General features: G+C 38.3%; 1 protein-coding gene and 1 pseudogene across 32 annotated transcripts in view; one reads left to right on the top strand and one right to left on the bottom strand.

The window, feature by feature from the left end:
* Nucleotides 1-17,742, top strand: part of CLASP2 (cytoplasmic linker associated protein 2) — a 238,037-nt gene that overhangs the window by 31,693 nt on the left and 188,602 nt on the right. The window lies entirely within an intron of this gene.
* On the bottom strand, nt 10,801-11,432 carry LOC128591222 (60S ribosomal protein L15-like; annotated as a pseudogene). Its single transcript, XR_008381549.1, has one exon. The product of XR_008381549.1 is annotated as a 60S ribosomal protein L15-like (transcript).

Below are 17,742 nucleotides of genomic sequence, written 5' to 3'. Positions count from 1 at the left end.
AAATTTTTTGTAGAGATGGGCTTGCTATGTTGCCCATGCTGGTCTCAAATGATCCTCCCTCCACGGTCTTCTAGATTATAGGTGTGAGCCACCGTGGCCAGCCTATCACCATAGTTTTGACTTCTGCAGTATATCAAATAGTTGTAGCCTTTTTCATAGCTTGAGTTCATTTCTTTTTATAGCTAAATGCTATCCCATTGTCTAGATGTACTACAGTTTATCCATTCTACTGAGGGACATCATTTTTTTTGAGACAGAGTCTCACTATGTTGCCCTCCTTAGAGTGCTGTGGTGTCACAGCTCACAGTTACCTCAAACTCTTGGGCTTGAGTGATTCTCTTGCCTCAGCCTCCCCAGTAGCTGGGACTATAGGCACTCACCACAATACCTGCTAATTTTTGTTGCAGTTGGCATTGTTGTTTAGCAGACCCAGACCAGATTTGAACCTTCCTGCCTCAGATATGTGGCTGGTGCCCAAACCACTGAGCTACAGGTGCCAAGCCTGAGGGACCTGCTCATGAGGTTTGGTGGTTATGAATAAGACTGCTATAAATGTGATGGTGGAGGTTTTATGTGTACATCAGTTTTTTCCTCGTTTGGGTAAATGCCAAAGAGTACAGTTGCTGTGTCGTATGGTAAGAAATTGCCAAACTGTTTTTTGTAGTACCCATCCTCTTTTGTCTTCCGATCAATAATGAGGGAGTTGTTGCTTTCCTTCTTTGCCAGCCATTTTAACAAGTGATATCTTGTTTTAATTTGCATTTCCCTGATGACCTGTGGTTTTGAGTATCTTTTTTGTGTCCTTCTTTGTCATCTGTGTATCCTCTTTTGTGCAGTGTCTGTTCAGATCTTTTGCCCATTTTTAATTGGGTTGTTCATTTACTTCCTGCTGAGTTTTAATAGTTGAGTTCTTTATATATTTTGTGTAGCAGTCTGTTATTAGATATGTCTTTTGTAGTATTTTTCTCTCAGTCTGTGGCTTGTCTTCTGATTGTCTTGATAGTGTCTTTCAAAGCAGGTTTCAATTATAATGAAGTACCCCTCATTCATTATTTCCTTCCTAGATCATGATTTTGTTGTTTTATTTAAGAAATCACCCCTAATTTCAAGGCCAACTAGATCTTCTCCTGTGTTATCTTCTAGGAGTTTTATGGATTGTGTTTTCCATTTAGTTCTCTGTTATATTTTGAGTTAATTTTTATAAAAGTTGTAGGTCTATATGTAGATTCATGTTTTTGTACTTGGATGTTCAGTTGTCCTAGCATGATTTGTTAAAAGACAAACTTCATTGTATGGGCCTTTGCCCCTTTTTCAGAGGTCACTCATTGTATTTCTTCAGACTTGTGTTTCCGGTCTCTTTATTTTGTTCCATTGATTGATCCATTTGTCTATTCTTTTGCCATTACCACACTGCCTGTAGTTTTATAATAAAATCTGGAAGTTACTTATTGTCAGTCTTCTAACTTTTTTCTTTCCCTTTTATATTGTTTTCGCTATTATGGATCTTTTGCCTGTCCATGTGAACTCTAGAATTGGTTTGTTCTTATCCATAAAACAATTTAATGGAAGATTGATTAGGCTTGCCTTTTAGCTTTAGATCAAATTGGGAAGAACTAACATCTTGACAATATTGAGTCTTCCTATTCATGAACATGAAATATATTTCATCTATTTCATACTTCTGTGATTTCTTTCATCAGAGCTATAGTCTTGCACTTCTTTTGTTAGATTTATACCTTTATGTAGATCTGAGTTTTTGAGCTAAATAATTTTCATTCTCTCTAAAGAACTTTTTAACATTTCTTGCAATTACAACTACTGGCAACAGATTCCCTCAGTTTTTGTCTGTCTGAGAAAGTCTTTATTTCTTTTTTACTTTTGAAGGATAATTTTAGTGGACACAGAATTCTAGGTCAGTGGTTTTTTTTTTTTTTCTTCAACATGTGAATTATTTTACTCTTATCTCTTTTTGCTTGTATGAGAAGACAGATATTATTCTTGTCTACAGGTACAGTTTATTTTTCCTCCAGCAGCTTTGAGGATTTTTTTCTTTATCTTTTATTTATTATAGTTTGAATGTGATATGCATTAGGTATAGTTCTTTGGCATTTTTTTTCTGCCTGGTGTTCATCTTTGGTCTATGATTTGTTGTCTTACATAAATTTGGAAAATTTTTCAGTGATTATTCAGTTGTTCTTTTCTGTTCCTTTCTCACTTTTCATTATTTCCTTCCTAGATCATGATTTTGTATGCATCTTTTTTATAGTTCCCCACAGTTTTTGGATATTCTCTTCTATCTTTTGCGGTAGCTCCCCCACCCCACCCTCAGTTTCTTTTTTTCGTTTCTGTTTGGGAAATCCTATTGAGATATCATCCAGCTCTGAGATTTGGCAGTATCCAGTCTACTAATAAACCCATTTAAAACATTCTTCATTTTTGTTACCATGTTTTTGGTCTTTTTTTTAGACTTTCTTAGAATTTCCATCTCTCTGCTTGCTAATCTATTTGCTTTTTTCTTTTTTGTTTTTTTACTATCTACTTAAATTCTTTTTTTTTTGTTTTAATTTACTTTATTTCAGAATTTACTTCTTAAAATTCTACCTGCACGTCCTTTATTAAATTCTCTCCCCCCACAGACACAACCCCCCAACTTCCCCTCTCTCCTTCCTAGCCCCAAGGTTGTTTTTTTTTCTTTTTTTTTTTTTTTGGTTCTTGGCCGGGGCTGGGTTTCAACCCGCCACCTCTGGCATATGGGACCAGCGCCCTACTCCTTGAGCCACAGGCGCCACCCAGCCCCAAGGTTCTTTTTTTTTACTGTTGGGGATTCATTGAGGGTACAATAAGCCAGGTTACACTGATTGCAATTGTAAGGTAAAGTCCCTCTTGCAATCATGTCTTGCCCCCATAAAGTGTGACACACACCAAGGCCCCACCCCCTCCCTCCGTCCCTCTTTCTGCTTCCCCCCCATAACCTTAATTATCATTCATTGTCCTCATATCAAAATTGAGTACATAGGATTCATGCTTCTCCATTCTTGTGATGCTTTACTAAGAATAATGTCTTCCACTTCCATCCAGGTTAATACGAAGGATATAAAGTCTCCATTTTTTTTTAATGACTGAATAGTATTCCATGGTATACATATACCACAGCTTGTTAATCCATTCCTGGGTTGGTGGGCATTTAGGCTGTTTCCACATTTTGGCAATTGTAAATTGAGCTGCAGTAAACAGTCTACTACAAGTGTCCTGATAAAAGGATTTTTTTCCTTCTGGGTAGATGCCCAGTAATGGGATTGCAGGATCAAATGGGAGGTCTAGCTTGAGTGCTTTGAGGTTTCTCCATACTTCCTTCCAGAAAGGTTGTACTAGTTTGCAGTCCCACCAGCAGTGTAAAAGTGTTCCCTTCTCTCCACATCCACGCCAGCATCTGCAGTTTTGAGATTTTGTGATGTGGGCCATTCTCACTGGGGTTAGATGCTATCTCAGGGTTGTTTTGATTTGCATTTCTCTAATATATAGAGATGATGAACATTTTTTCGTGTGTTTGTTAGCCATTCGTCTGTCATCTTTAGAGAAAGTTCTATTCATGTCTCTTGCCCATTGATATATGGGATTGTTGGCTTTTTTCCTGTGGATTAATGTGAGTTCTCTATAGATCCTAGTTATCAAGCTTTTGTCTGATTGAAAATATGCAAATATCCTTTCCCATTGTGTAGGTTGTCTCTTTGCTTTGGTTATTGTCTCCTTAGCTGTACAGAAGCTTTTCAGTTTAATGAAGTCCCATTTGTTTATTTTTGTTGTTGTTGCAGTTGCCATGGCAGTCTTCTTCATGAAGTCTTTCCCCAGGCCAATATCTTCCAGTGTTTTTCCTATGCTTTCTTTGAGGATTTTTATTGTTTCATGCCTTAAATTTAAGTCCTTTATCCATCTTGAATCAATTTTTGTGAGTGGGGAAAGGTGTGGGTCCAGTTTCAGTCTTTTACATGTAGACATCCAGTTCTCCCAACACCATTTATTGAATAGGGAGTCTTTCCCCAAAGGTATGTTCCTGTTTGGTTTATCGAAGATTAGGTGGTTGTAAGATGTTAGTTTCATTTCTTGGTTTTCAATTCGATTCCAAGTGTCTATGTCTCTGTGTTTGTGCCAGTACCATGCTGTCTTGACCACTATGGCTTTGTAGTACAGACTAAAATCTGGTATGCGGATACCCCCAGCTTTATTTTTATTACTAAGAACTGCCTTAGCTATACGGGGTTTTTTCCGTTTCCATACAAATCGCAGAATCATTTTTTCCAAATCTTGAAAGTACGATGTTGGTATTTTGATAGGAATGGCATTGAATAGGTAGATTGCTTTGGGAAGTATAGACATTTTAACAATGTTGATTCTTCCCGTCCATGAGCATGGTATGTTCTTCCATTTGTTAATATCCTCTGCTATTTCCTTTCTGAGGATTTCATAATTTTCTTTATAGAGGTCCTTCACCTCCTTCATTAGGTATATTCCTGGGTATTTCATTTTCTTTGAAACTATGGTGAAGGGAGTTGTGTCCTTAATTAGGTTCTCATCTTGACTCTTATTGGTGTATACAAAGGCTACTGACTTGTGCACATTGATTTTATATCCTGAAACATTACTGTATTTTTTGATGACTTCTAGGAGTCTTGTGGTTGAGTCTTTGGGGTTCTCTAAGTATAAGATCATGTCGTCAGCAAAGAGGGAGAGTTTGACCTCCTCTGCTCCTATTTGGATTCCCTTTATTTCCTTGTCTTGCCTAATTGTATTGGCTAGAACTTCTAGCACTATGTTGAATAGTAAAGGTGACAGAGGACAACCTTGTCTGGTTCCAGTTCTAAGAGGAAAAGCTTTGAGTTTTACTCCATTCAGTAAAATATTGGCTGTGGGTTTGTCATAGATAGCTTCAATCAGTTTTAGAAATGTGCCACCTATGCCTATACTCTTCAGTGTTCTAATTAGAAAAGGATGCTGGATTTTATCAAATGCTTTTTCTGCATCTATTGAGAGGATCATGTGATCTTTATTTTTGCCTCTGTTAATATGGTGGATAACGTTTATGGACTTGCGTATGTTAAACCAGCCTTGCATCCCTGGGATGAAGCCTACTTGATCATGTTGAATGACTTTTTTGATGATAAGCTGTAATCTATTGGCTAGGATTTTGTTGAGAATTTTTGCATCTATATTCATGAGTGAGATTGGTCTGAAATTCTCCTGGTTTTGGTATCAGGTTGATGTTTGCTTCATAGAATGTGTTGGGGAAGATTCCTTCTTCCTCAATTTTTTGGAATAATTTCTGCAGTACAGGAATAAGCTCTTCCTTGAAGGTTTGATAGAATTGTGGAGTGAAGCCATCTGGACCAGGGCATTTTTTGGTTGGAAGCTTTTTTATTGTTTCTTTGATCTCAGTGCTTGAAATTGGTCTGTTCAGGAGCTCTATTTCTTCCTGGCTGAGTCTAGGGAGAGGGTGTGATTCCAAATATTGATCCATTTCCTTCACATTGTCAAATTTTTGGGCATAGAGTTTCTGGTAGTATTCAGAGAGGATCTCTTGTATCTCTGTGGGATCAGTTGTTATTTCCCCTTTATTGTTTCTGATTGAGGTTACTAGAGATTTTACTTTTCTATTCCTTGTTAGTCTGGCCAATGGTTTATCTATTTTATTTATTTTTTCAAAAAACCAACTCCTTGTTTCATTAATTTTCTGAACAATTCTTTTGTTTTCAATTTCATTGATCTCTGATTTGATTTTGGATATTTCTTTTCTTCTACTGAGTTTAGGCTTAGATTGTTCTTCTTTTTCCAATTCCATAAGATGGCTTCTGAGATTGTTGATGCGCTCTCTTTCTCTTTTTCGTATGTAGGCATCTAAAGCGATGAATTTTCCTCTCAAAACTGCTTTTGCAGTATCCCACAGGTTTTGGTAGCTTGTGTCTTCATTGTTGTTATGCAAGGAAGTTAATGATTTCCTGTTTTATTTCTTCCTGCACCCATCTGTTATTCAACAGAAGATTGTTTAATTTCCATGCCTTTGTGTGGGGTCGAGCGTTTTTGTTAGAGTGGAGTTCCACCTTTAGTGCCCATGGTCTGAGAAGATACAAGGTAAAATTTCATTTCTTTTGATTCTGTTGATATTTGTTTTGTGTCCCAGGATATGATCAATTTTGGAGAATGTTCCATGGGGTGATGAGAAGAATGTATATTCTTTATCTTTGGCGTGGAGTGTTCTATATGCGTCTATCAAGCACAGTTGTTCTAGGGTCTCATTTAAATCTCTTATATCTTTGTTTAATTTCTGTTTAGAGGATCTGTCCAGCTCTGTAAGAGGAGTGTTAAAGTCCCCTGTTATGATGGTATTATCAGATATCATATTGCTCAGACTGAGTAAGATCTGCTTCAAGAATCTGGGAGCATTTAAATGGTGCATAAATATTTAGAATTGAAATGTCTTCTTGTTGTATTTTTCCCTTGACCAATATAAAGTGACCATCTTTGTCTTTTTTGACTTTAGTTGCTTTAAATCCACATGTATCTGAAAATAAGATTGCAACTCCTCTTTTCTTCTGAATTCCATTTGCCTGAAAAATTGTCTTCCAACCCTTGACTTGGAGCTTTAATTTGTCTTTTGAAGCCAGGTGTGTTTCTTGCAGACAGCAAATAGATGGCTTGTGTTTTTTAATCCAGTCAGCCAATCTGTGTGTCTTCAGTGGGGAATTCAAGCCATTAACATTTATTGAGATAATTGATAAATGTGGTAGTATTCTATTCGTCTTATTTGGTGAGAGTCCATTGCTTAGTTTTGTCTTTTGCATCAGTGTGGATGTTAGGTTCTGTCCTTTAATTTCTGAGTTCTTACTTTGCTGCTGATCCATTGTGATGGTCAGTGTGCAGAACAGTTTGAAGTATTTCTTGTAGAGCTGGTCTTGTTGTGGCGAATTTCCTCAATGTTTGTATATCCGTAAATGATTTGATTTCTCCGTCAATTTTGAAGCTTAGCTTAGCAGGGTACAGAATTCTGGGCTGGAAATTGTTCTGTTTAAGTAGATTAAAGGTAGATGACCATTGTCTTCTTGCTTGGAAAGTTTCATTAGAGAAGTCTGCGGTCACTCTGATGGATTTACCCCTGTAGGTCAACTGGCACTGACTCCTGGCAGCTTGCAGAATCTTTTCTTTTGTCTTGACTTTAGACAGGTTCATCACAATGTGTCTTGGAGAAGCTCGGTTAGAGTTGAGGCGACCTGGGGTCCGATATCCCTCTGAAAGCAGTGTGTCAGAATCTTTGGTGATGTTTGGGAAATTTTCTTTTATAATATTCTCTAGTATGGCTTCCATTCCTCTGGGGCATTCTTCTTCCCCTTCTGGAATTCCTATAACTCGTATGTTGGAACGCATCATAAAGTCCCAGAATTCTGACAGTGAACATTCTGCTTTCTCTCTCTTCTTTTCTGCCTCTTTTACTATCTGAGTTATCTCAAAAACTTTGCTTCTACCTCTGAAATTCTTTCTTCTGCATGGTCTAACCTGTTGCTGATACTTTCCATTGCATCTTTAAGTTCCCTGATTGACTGTTTCATTTCCTTCAGCTCTGCTATATCCTTTTTATATTCTTCATATCGTTCATCTCTGATTTGATTCTGTTTTTGAATTTCCTTTTGGTTAATTTCCACTTTATTAGCAGTTTCCTTCATTGTTTCCATCATTTCTTTCATTGTTTTCAACATGTGTATTCTAAATTCCCTTTCTGTCATTCCTAACATTTCTGTATAGGTGGAATCCTCTGCAGTAGCTACCTCATGGTCCCTTGGCGGTGTTGTTCTGGACTGGTTCTTCATGTTACCTGGAGTTTTCTGCTGATTTTTCCTCATGAGTGATTTCTTTTATCTGTTTCCTTGCCCTAATTTTCCTTTCACTTCCTCTTGCTCTTTAAGTTCTCGTGCCTGTGGACTAAGGGTTACCAGAAGGGTGAGAAGGTTGAAGAGCAAAAAAGGGATGAAAGAAAGGAGGACCGAGTGATAACAAAAAAAAATAGAGAAAGGAGAGGGGGTGGCTAAAAGGAATATTGACAAAAGGAAGAGAGGCACAGAAAGAGGGAGACAGAGCAATATAGGTGTACAGTAGGGTACTTTGAACAACCTTAAAAAAAAACCACCTTCTGCGGGTGCGCAGTTCGGTGGTTCCCTTGAGGTCAGCAGCTCTTTGCTAACCTGATCAGACACAGTACCCCACCTCCGCCAAGTAGAGAGGAAAGACAAAAATGCTATAAATCAAACCAAAACAAGCAAACAGAAAACTTTACGGGATAAAATTGGGTGAAAAATAATAGCGGTAGAAACACTAGCAAAAATGAAGTTCTAGTTATTGAAAAAGGCAGCAATGGGAAATTATAATGAAGCTAGAAAAATTGAGAAAGAAAAAGGATCTGTGTGGAAAAGGTTAAAATTAAAAAACAAAACAACATCAACAACATGAAAATAAACAAAAAAAAAACAACCAAAGCCCAAAAAAAAACAACAAAAAAAAACACAACCAAAAACAAAGGAGTATGTATATGCTGTTGAATATTGTCTGGGCAACACGTGGTCTTCTGGGGTACGAGATGTTAATCACAGTTCTGATAGGACTGGAGGCTGCTGATTTCTCAAACCCCAGCAGGTCGACACCCTAAATCTCTCTTCAGCCCACTTAAAAGGCACTTTGAACTTGTAAACTTGCTGAGCAGAAGCTTTCCCAGGAAAGTGCTTGTCGCTGGAATCACTGCTGAAGTGGCTATCCACTTACTCAGTGTGTCAAAACCGGTCTCACTCTGCCCCTGAGGGTTAGGGCTGTAAGGTGGCTCAGACCCCACCCTTAGTCTACTCGGTGTTGGGTTACCAGCTCCCACCCGATTCTAGCTCTACGACCCTGAGGGTGGAGCTTGCCAGGGCAGATGGCTCACAATGGCTCGCTGTGACCCACAGCCAAACACTGTTAGCTCCATCTGGCTCAGTGGCTCAGACTGAGGCCCTAGACAATAGCCAAAATTCTCCGCAGTTCCGCTCAGGCTCTCCCCAAGGCAGTTCAACTGAGTGCCAAGTCCAAAGACACCAAAACAGTTCACAGGTAAGGCCTTTACGGTTTGCAGTCTTGCTGCTACTGAAGTTACATTTGCGGGCGGGTTTAGACGGATTGAACACACGCGACCGCTTGCCGTTTTTCCACTGTTTTAGTCCTCCTCTTGGGGTCCAGAAGTCTCTCGCTGACTCCCTGTATCCTCACAGGGGTGATGATAGGCAGATCCCATGAGCCAGAGATGCCTGGAGTCCTCTCTCCCCAGACTCAGGGTGCCCAGGTGCAAGGAAGCCGTTACTTGGCTGCCATCTTGCTCCGCCTCCCTATCTACTTAAATTCATTAGCTCCCTTGGCATATTAATCATCATTTAAAAATATTCCTGTCATGTTTGTGTCTGGTTCTGATACTTGCTTTCCCATTTTGAACTGTTTGTTTTATTGTGTTACCAGTTAGTATTCCTTGTAAATACTTCCTAGACAAGCCTTTAGTAGCATGTAGATAACTGGGAGGAGTCATGTTCTATAGTCCTGTGAGTAGGTCTCCATCTTTTAGTGATTTTGTATTTTTGGACTATGAACTATATAAATGTTCCTCAGTTTTTCCTGCCTTCTCTTCACTTAGGTAGAATAGGATGGTCAAAGTAGGGGTCAGACAGTTCCCTTTTTTGCACGGAAGACTGTAGGAAGCTGAAGTTAGTAATATCCATTCCTCTATTTGGAAAACTAGAGCAGCTGAACTTGGGTATTTCCCTATGGTGGATTAGGCTCTGATAAAACCCCAGCAGGTTTGTTCTCCTTTAATAGTTTTTCCTAAGGGTGAACATTGTTAACAAGATAGAGAATACTCTGGCACATTTTGAAACAGTTCTTTTTCCATTGCTTCCCCTGGAAACACGATGGGTTTTTTCTCTGATACTCTTAAAACCAAGTGGCATTCTAGAGGTAATACTCATAATGTGTATGGGTCACTTCCATGACTGGGTCCCCTGGAGTCTTCAACTCAGAGTTCTCTACTCTGAGCCTCCAGCAGTTTGTCATTTGGAGTTCAGGTTCTTACAGAGGTTTCGACTGATGGATTTCTGTCTGATAAGTTGCTATCCTTTGTATTCATCTGTATTCAGTATTTAAGACAGTTGTTTGCCCTGTGACTTCACTTCTATAGATCTGAGAAGAATTGTTGATTTTTTAGTTTGTTTAACTTTTTATTTCATGTTGAGGCAGAGTGGCAACTTCCAAGCTTCTTATGTATGGCAATCAGAAGTATACTTTTTATTAAAGTATTTTAAATTTTTCTTCAAGTTATGACCTTTGTAGAGGAAAGTTTGTGAATCATTAGTATGCAGCTCTGTAAATTATAACAATGTGAATATATATGCATCTACCACACTGGCGAGGAAGTAAAAGATTGTGATATCCCAGAAACCTTCCCAAAGTCTTTTAAGTATTGACCTTTTCTTCCCATAAATAATCACAATCCTGACTTTCAACATCATAGTTTAGTTTTGCCTGCTTTTGAATTTCATATAAATAGAATCACATAATCTGTGTGTCTGGCTTCTTTTAGTGAATGTTTTTTTAATAACCTTTTTTTAATGATTTATTTCGATTTTTGGATCTAGCTACAGGTGTTCATTTTCATAGCCATATAATTCCAGTGTATGAATAGGTCGTACTTTATAAATTCAAACTGTCATTTGTGTTGCTTTTAGTTTGTGGTTTTTTTTTTTTTGACTGTCCTAAATTGTTTATTAGGTTATGAATTTTACAAACATTACTTATATTAGCAGTAACGGTGGAGCTGGAGGGTATTGCGTCTTCTCCAAGCTGCACGGTGGGAACCACCAATAGTGTGGTGGAACTTATGGCCCTTTCCAAGGCCATGGCTCTTCTGGCCTGCAGATGTCAGCCCACGCATCTCCCTGTGCTTGTGGACTGGTTTGGTGATCCACTGGGTGTCAGGATTTCTTTTGATAGCTTTATGGTATGGATCAATGAGGATAACCTCAAAAAATTTGTACGTTGAATCTTCACCAACCCAGTAAGAATTCAGGACTCTTAGAGCCCAACAGTGGCGTCCAGCTCGCTCCTCAGGAACAGACTGCAGGCTTCGAGCAAACTTTAGGTTGCACCCTAAAGGAACTGGGCATTTGTGGCCACCATGGTGCAACACGAATCCTGTATATGACATAACCTTGCTTAGCCTTGTATCCCAGTCTGCGTGCTTCATCTGGCCGGGTGGGGCGTGGAGCCCTGTGGAGCGCAGAGAGCTGGCAGTACTGCCAGCAGCGGACCCTCAGAAGAAAGCGCTTCATATACAACTGCTTCTTCCTCCACAGCTCCTGGATGTACTTGTATGCACCCATCTTGTTTCACCTGATGGCTGTCGCCAGACCTAGTTTGTGGTTTTTATGAATAATTTTGTTAACACCTTTCTTCGACATATTTTTTGGTATACATATAAATTTATTCTCTTGGAATATATCTAAGAGTTAATTACTACATCAGAAGATAGTTCACATTTACTTGATATTAACAGTTTTCCAGATTAGTTGTACCCATTTATATTCTCACTAGCACTATTTGCACAGTCCCATTATTTTCTATATTTAGAAATATTTTGTATTTTTAGTCTTATTCTTACTAATTTTAGATTTCTGGTAGATGATTTCACTGTGGTTATAATTTTCTTTGTCCTAATTAGTAATAAAGAAGAGCACCATTTCAGGTGTTTATCATCCATTTGGATGTCTTTGTGCAGTCTCTTGCCCATTTATAAAAATTGGGTCGTCTCTGGCTCAGCGCCGGTAACACAGTGGTTACAGCACCAGCCACCTACACTGAGGGTGGCGGGGGTTGAACCCGGCCCGGGCCAGCTAAACAACAGTGACAACTGCAACAAAAAATAGCCGGCGTTATGGTGGGCGCCTATAGTCTCAGCTACTTGGGAGGCTGAAGGAAGAGAATCACTTAAGCCCAAGAGTTTGAGGTTGCTGTGAGCTATGATGCCATAGCACTCTACTGAGAGCAATATAGTGAGACTCTGTCTCAAAAAAAAAAAAAAAAATTGGGTTGTCTATATTTAAAAAAAAACTTATTTGTAGAAGGTTTTTATATGTTTTGTATACCAGCCATGGTTATCTTTATGTTTTGAATATTTTCTCTCTATCACTTTCTTTAACTTTTCTTGATTTTATCTTTTGATGTGGGTAAGTTCTTAATTTTAATGTAGTTCTTAGTCATTTCCTTTATGAGTGGAGGTTACTGTGCCCTATTTAACATCAAGAAGACGTTCTTTTGTATGGCTGTCTTAAAGTTTTATTCACATTTATATCTATAGTCCATGTGGAATTTTTTTTTTCTGTAAATGCTGGGATATAGGACTTGAGGTAAATTTTTTTTCCATATGGACATTCCCTTGATCCAGTACCACATAGTGAAAACATCTTTCTTCATTGCTTCCTTTGTTATAAATTAAGTGTACAAATAATGTGGTTAGGATTTTTTTTTTTTTTTTGTCTCTGTGCTTAAAGTGACTTTGGCCTATAATTTTCCTTTCTCTTCTTTATATATGTTTTATTAGTAATGTTAGTTGTTAGAGGAAGCTCTTTATTTGATTTTTTTCCCCATCAGAATCAGTCTTAGAGGGGTTTTGTCATATGCAGGTAGCTAATATTTTAATGTTTTTACTGAAATAAGCCAATGGCTTCTTACTCCTAACCATTCTTACAGTTTCTCCCTCCTCAAAGTGTATAGTCATTTGGCAGATGAGGACTCTGAGACCCAGTGACAGTTAAAGGGGAGCTGAAGGCTTTCTGAATCCCAATCTGTTGTTTTTTCCTTCATGCTATGCTTGTATCATTCTTCTCTGTGATGCTTCTCTAGCAGGTAGTAGGAAATGGGGACGGACTCTGTGAGTACGTGAGCTTTGCTTTTTCAAATACAGCATACAGTGATGTGTTGCTTTTTCAAGAAACAGAATGTTTTCTGTTCTTTTGGCATATGGCCTCATTATTTTATAATTTGGTATTTTGAATCTCCAAAATACTGGACACAGACTAAAGAGTTCTTATATTTTTATAAGGTAAAGCATTGATTAAGTTTGGTATACTCCTTTCTTCAGACTATTGTTTTTTGATATTAACTGTCAAAGGGGCTAAAACAGTAAGCAGACTGTAGTTGTTCATCTGCTTTTTCCACTAGCATATATTCTCAAGAATTAGCTTTAAATACTGAATATTGCATTCATTTGAAGTAAGTTATTCTTTTATCATTATGTTTGCATTCTAACTTTGTCAGAAGGAATATTTTTGCTTCTCAAACATTGTTCCCTTTGTGGTTTCCAAATTTTGTTTTGGATACAGTCCTATGAGGTTAAATTTGTTTTTGCCCACTGTTATGTTTATGTTACAACCATTCTTGTTTGTTAAAACTACTAAACTTAATTCATAAAGCCCATTAAATCAAATAGTTTTAAAATAATAATTAAAAAGGTTTTTTCCTTTATCATATATTTTTTAAAAGGTAATCTCTGGCATTAGCATAACACTAGACTAGACTTAACACTAGACTTAGATCAATTAAACTGAACTGAGAGTTCAGAAGTAAACTTTTGGGCTTGGCGCTGTGGTTCACACCTGTAATCTGTAAGCACTCTGAGGGGCCAACGCAGGAGAATCTGTGGAGCTCAGGAGTTATAGACCAGCCTGAGCAATAGTAAAACCCCTCTCTACTAAAAATAGAAAAATTAGCCAGGTGTTATGGTGGACACCAATAGCCCAGTTACTTGGGAGGCTGAGGCAGGAGGATTGCTTGAACCCAGGAGTTTGAGTTTGCTGTTAACTACGCTGACACCATGGCATTCTAAGCCTAGGGCAATAAAGTGAGACAGTGTTTCAAAAGAAAGAAAAGACGTAAACTCTTATATTTATGGTCCAATGATTTTTTTAAAGTTTCAATTTGATGTAAGGGTACATATAATTAGGTTACATTGTTTGCATTTGTTAGGTAAAGTCCAAGTTGTATTTGAACCTTTCACCCATATACTCCAACATTGTGCCCATTAGATGGGAGCTTACTCCCTCCTTCTTCTTCTCCTCTCGTCCCCCTTCTCGAAGTAATTGTATTTTTCTCTTGTGTGGATGTGTAGTTGTTCATCTGCTTATTTCATGTTAAGTATCCAGTCCATTGGATGCTTGCTTTTTCTGTCCATTGATTTTTATCAAAGGTATCAAGATCATTCATTAGGGAAAGAATAGCCTTTTTAACAAATGGTGCTTTATAAACTGGATATCCATATGCAAAAGAATGAAGGTGTACCTCTCCCTCACACCACACCAAAAATTTAACACAAAATGGATCATAGAACTAAATGTAGGGGCTAAAACAATAAAACTCTTAGAAAACACTAGGCAGTGGTTTCCTGATATAAAATCAAAAGTACATCCAACCAAAGGAAAAAAAATAAATTGGATTTCATCAAAATTTAAAACTTATGCTTCAAGGGACACCATCAAAAAAGTAAAAGAAGATCCATGTAATTAACGAAAATCCTTGTAAATCATATATGAGGCATATTTTGAATATGTAAAGGACTCCTACAACTCAGTAGTAAAAGAACAGATAACCTAATTTAAAAAATAGGAAATGAATTTGAATTTATTCAAGGAGAACATATAGATCTCCACAAGCACATGAAAAGATACCTAACATCATTTAGCCATTTGGGAAATATAGATCAAAACTACAATGAGATACCACTTTATACCCCAGGATGACTAAAGTTGGAAGACATACAATAACAAGTGTTGAGGATGTAGAGCAATTGGAGCCCATTGCTGGTAGGAAGGTCAAATGGAAACAATAACTAAGAAAATGCCAGGAAGGCTATGTTAACCAGTGTGATGAAAATGTGTCAAATGGTCTATGAAACCAGGGTATGGTGCCCCATGATCACATTAATGTACACAGCTATGATTTAATAAAAAAAAAAAAAAGTTGTAATTCCTCAAAATGTTAGACATAGAATTGTCTTATGACCTAGTATCTCTTCTCCTAGCTATATACCCAAGAGATATGAAAACATACTTCTCAGAAAAACCTATGAATCCACAGGTGTTCATAACATTATTTGTAATAGCCCCAAAGTGGAAACACCCTGTATCCACCTATGTTCATCAACTGATGAGTAGATAAGCAAAAATGTGCTATCCATACAATAGAATATTATTCAGTCATAAACAGGGATGACTGATACATAATAAAAATATAAAGTGAATCTTAAAAACCTTATAGCCACAAAAGGGCATACATTTTATGATTCCATTTATAGGAAATGGATAGATATGGTAATTCAGAGGCTACATATGGTCTCAACCTTCCTCATGCCATGGCCCTTTAATACAGTTCACCACCCACAGGTTGTGTGTCACGACCCCCAGATTGAGAACTGCTGGTCTATAGAGACAGGAAGTAGATTAGTGGTTGCCCAGGACTGAGGAGATCAGGAGAATGGGGAATGACTGCTAATGAGCATGTGGTTTGGGGTGGTGGTGAAAACATTATGGTTGCACAACTCTGTGGATATGCTAAAAACCATTGAATTTTAAATTATTTTTTTTTTTATTTTTATTTTTTGTAGAGACAGAGTCTCACTTTATGGCCCTCGGTAGAGTGCCGTGGCATCACACAGCTCACAGCAACCTCCAACTCCCGGGCTTAAGTGATTCTCTTGCCTCAGCCTCCCAAGTAGCTGGGACTACAGGCGCCCGCCACAACGCCCGGCTATTTTTTGGTTGCAGTTCAGCCGGGGCTGGGTTTGAACCCACCACCCTCGGTATATGGGGCCGGCGCCTTACCGACTGAGCCACGGGCGCCGCCCTGAATTTTAAATTTTAAAGAGATGAATTGCATGATATTGAATTGTGCCTCAATATTGTTTTTAAAAGATAAGCTCTGAGATAATCTGATTGTATCTTTTATATAGTATTCGTGATTTATTGCTTTTACTTTAAACTTTTTTCTTTTTTAATAGATTTATTTATTTATTTATTTATATATTTTTTAGAGACAGAGTCTCACTTTATCGCCCGTGGTGTCACAGCTCACAGCAAACTCCAGCTCCTGGGCTTAGGCAATATTCTTGCCTCAGCCTCCGGAGTAGCTGGGACTACAGGCACCCGCCACAACGTCAGGCTATACATATATATATATATATTTTTGTTACAGTTTGGCCGGGGCTGGGTTTGAACCCATCATCCTCAGTACATGGGGCGGGTGCCCTACTCACTAAGCCACAGGTGCTGCCCTTCTCTAAACTTTTAAGTATGGACTTTGGTTAGGTTGCTTTTCCATTTCTGTCCCCCTTACCCTATGTGATAGAACCTTCCTAGAGCTTCACACGCTTAGTAAACTGTGTTTATAATCTTACTTTCTTTTTTTTTTTTTTTAGAGACAAGAGTCTCACTTTTTATCACCCTTGGTAGAGTGCTATGGCATCACAGCTCACAGCAACCTCCAACTCCTGGGTTTAGGCAATTCTCTTGCCTCAGCCTCCCGAGTAGCTGGGACTACAGGCACCTGCCACAATGCCTGGCTATTTTTTTGTTGTTGTTGCAGTTTGGCCGGGGCCCTCGGTATATGGGGCCGGCGCCCCACTCACTGAGCCACAGGCACCGCCCCTGTGTTTATAATCTTTTGAACAGTCCAACCTCTGTTTTCTTTTCTTTCATTAAATTTCCTAATTTTTTCCCCTGAATTTCTTAAAAGATACTAGACTCTTCTTTCTGCTCTTAGAAGTTTTCCCTTTTCACCAGATTTTATGTGTAATAATTCTCTGTTAAGAATAAGTTTGTTTTTATACCATAGGTAGAAAGCATTTAATGACTGGGGATTGGAGGGATCCAGTAAGGGTCACATAGAAAGAAAATAATACTGAGTTTGTGTTTTGGGAGGCAGTTTAAAGATAAGATATATAGTTATCTTTTATAAAGTTTGGACAGGGGGCTAAAATCTTTTCAGTAAATACCAAACAAAAGTCAAATGTCAATTTCATATGAAAACTGGTAAAGTAAGAAGGATTTGAAGGAAAAGGAGACTGAGAAGAGACTAGGACAGTCACAAAGTGAGACCCAGCAGCAAGATGAATGGTGTGAGTTAAGCATCGTCCTCTGTGTCTTTCCAGCCTACCCCAGTCTTTAAAGACCTTTGAGTGATAGTGTCTACTCTGACCCTTTTTTCTTCTCTCCTCTCCCCTCCCCCTTGTATTACTTTCTTTTCTCTTCTCCCTTCCTCCTTTCTTTCCTTTATTTCTGTTATCTTTGTCTACTAGTTCATTTGACCCCTCTTCCACCAAAGCTGCCTACATCTTCATTCCTTGCTTCATGTTTTATCTTAATTACCCTGCAAACCCTTTTCTATATCTGAGTTTTCTGTCCTAAATTTCCTAGTCCTGTTTTCTTAATCTATGCTAAGTGTTAATCTCATAGTTTTTAATGTCTTGTTTTGTTTTTTCTTTCTTTTTTTTTTTTTATTGTTGGGGATTCATTGAGGTACAAGAGACCAGGTTACACTGATTGCATTTGTTAGGTAAAGTCCCTCTTTGGGGGCAATCGTGTCTTGCCCCCAAAAGTTGTGGCACACACCAAGGTGCCACCACCCCTCCCACCCCGCCCTCCT

The sequence above is a fragment of the Nycticebus coucang genome, chromosome 8, assembly GCF_027406575.1.
Source record: "Nycticebus coucang isolate mNycCou1 chromosome 8, mNycCou1.pri, whole genome shotgun sequence".
NCBI classification, from domain to species: Eukaryota; Metazoa; Chordata; class Mammalia; order Primates; family Lorisidae; genus Nycticebus; species Nycticebus coucang.
The sequence above is the reverse complement of the archived record's forward strand: the minus strand, read 5'-3'. Positions and strand labels throughout refer to the sequence as shown.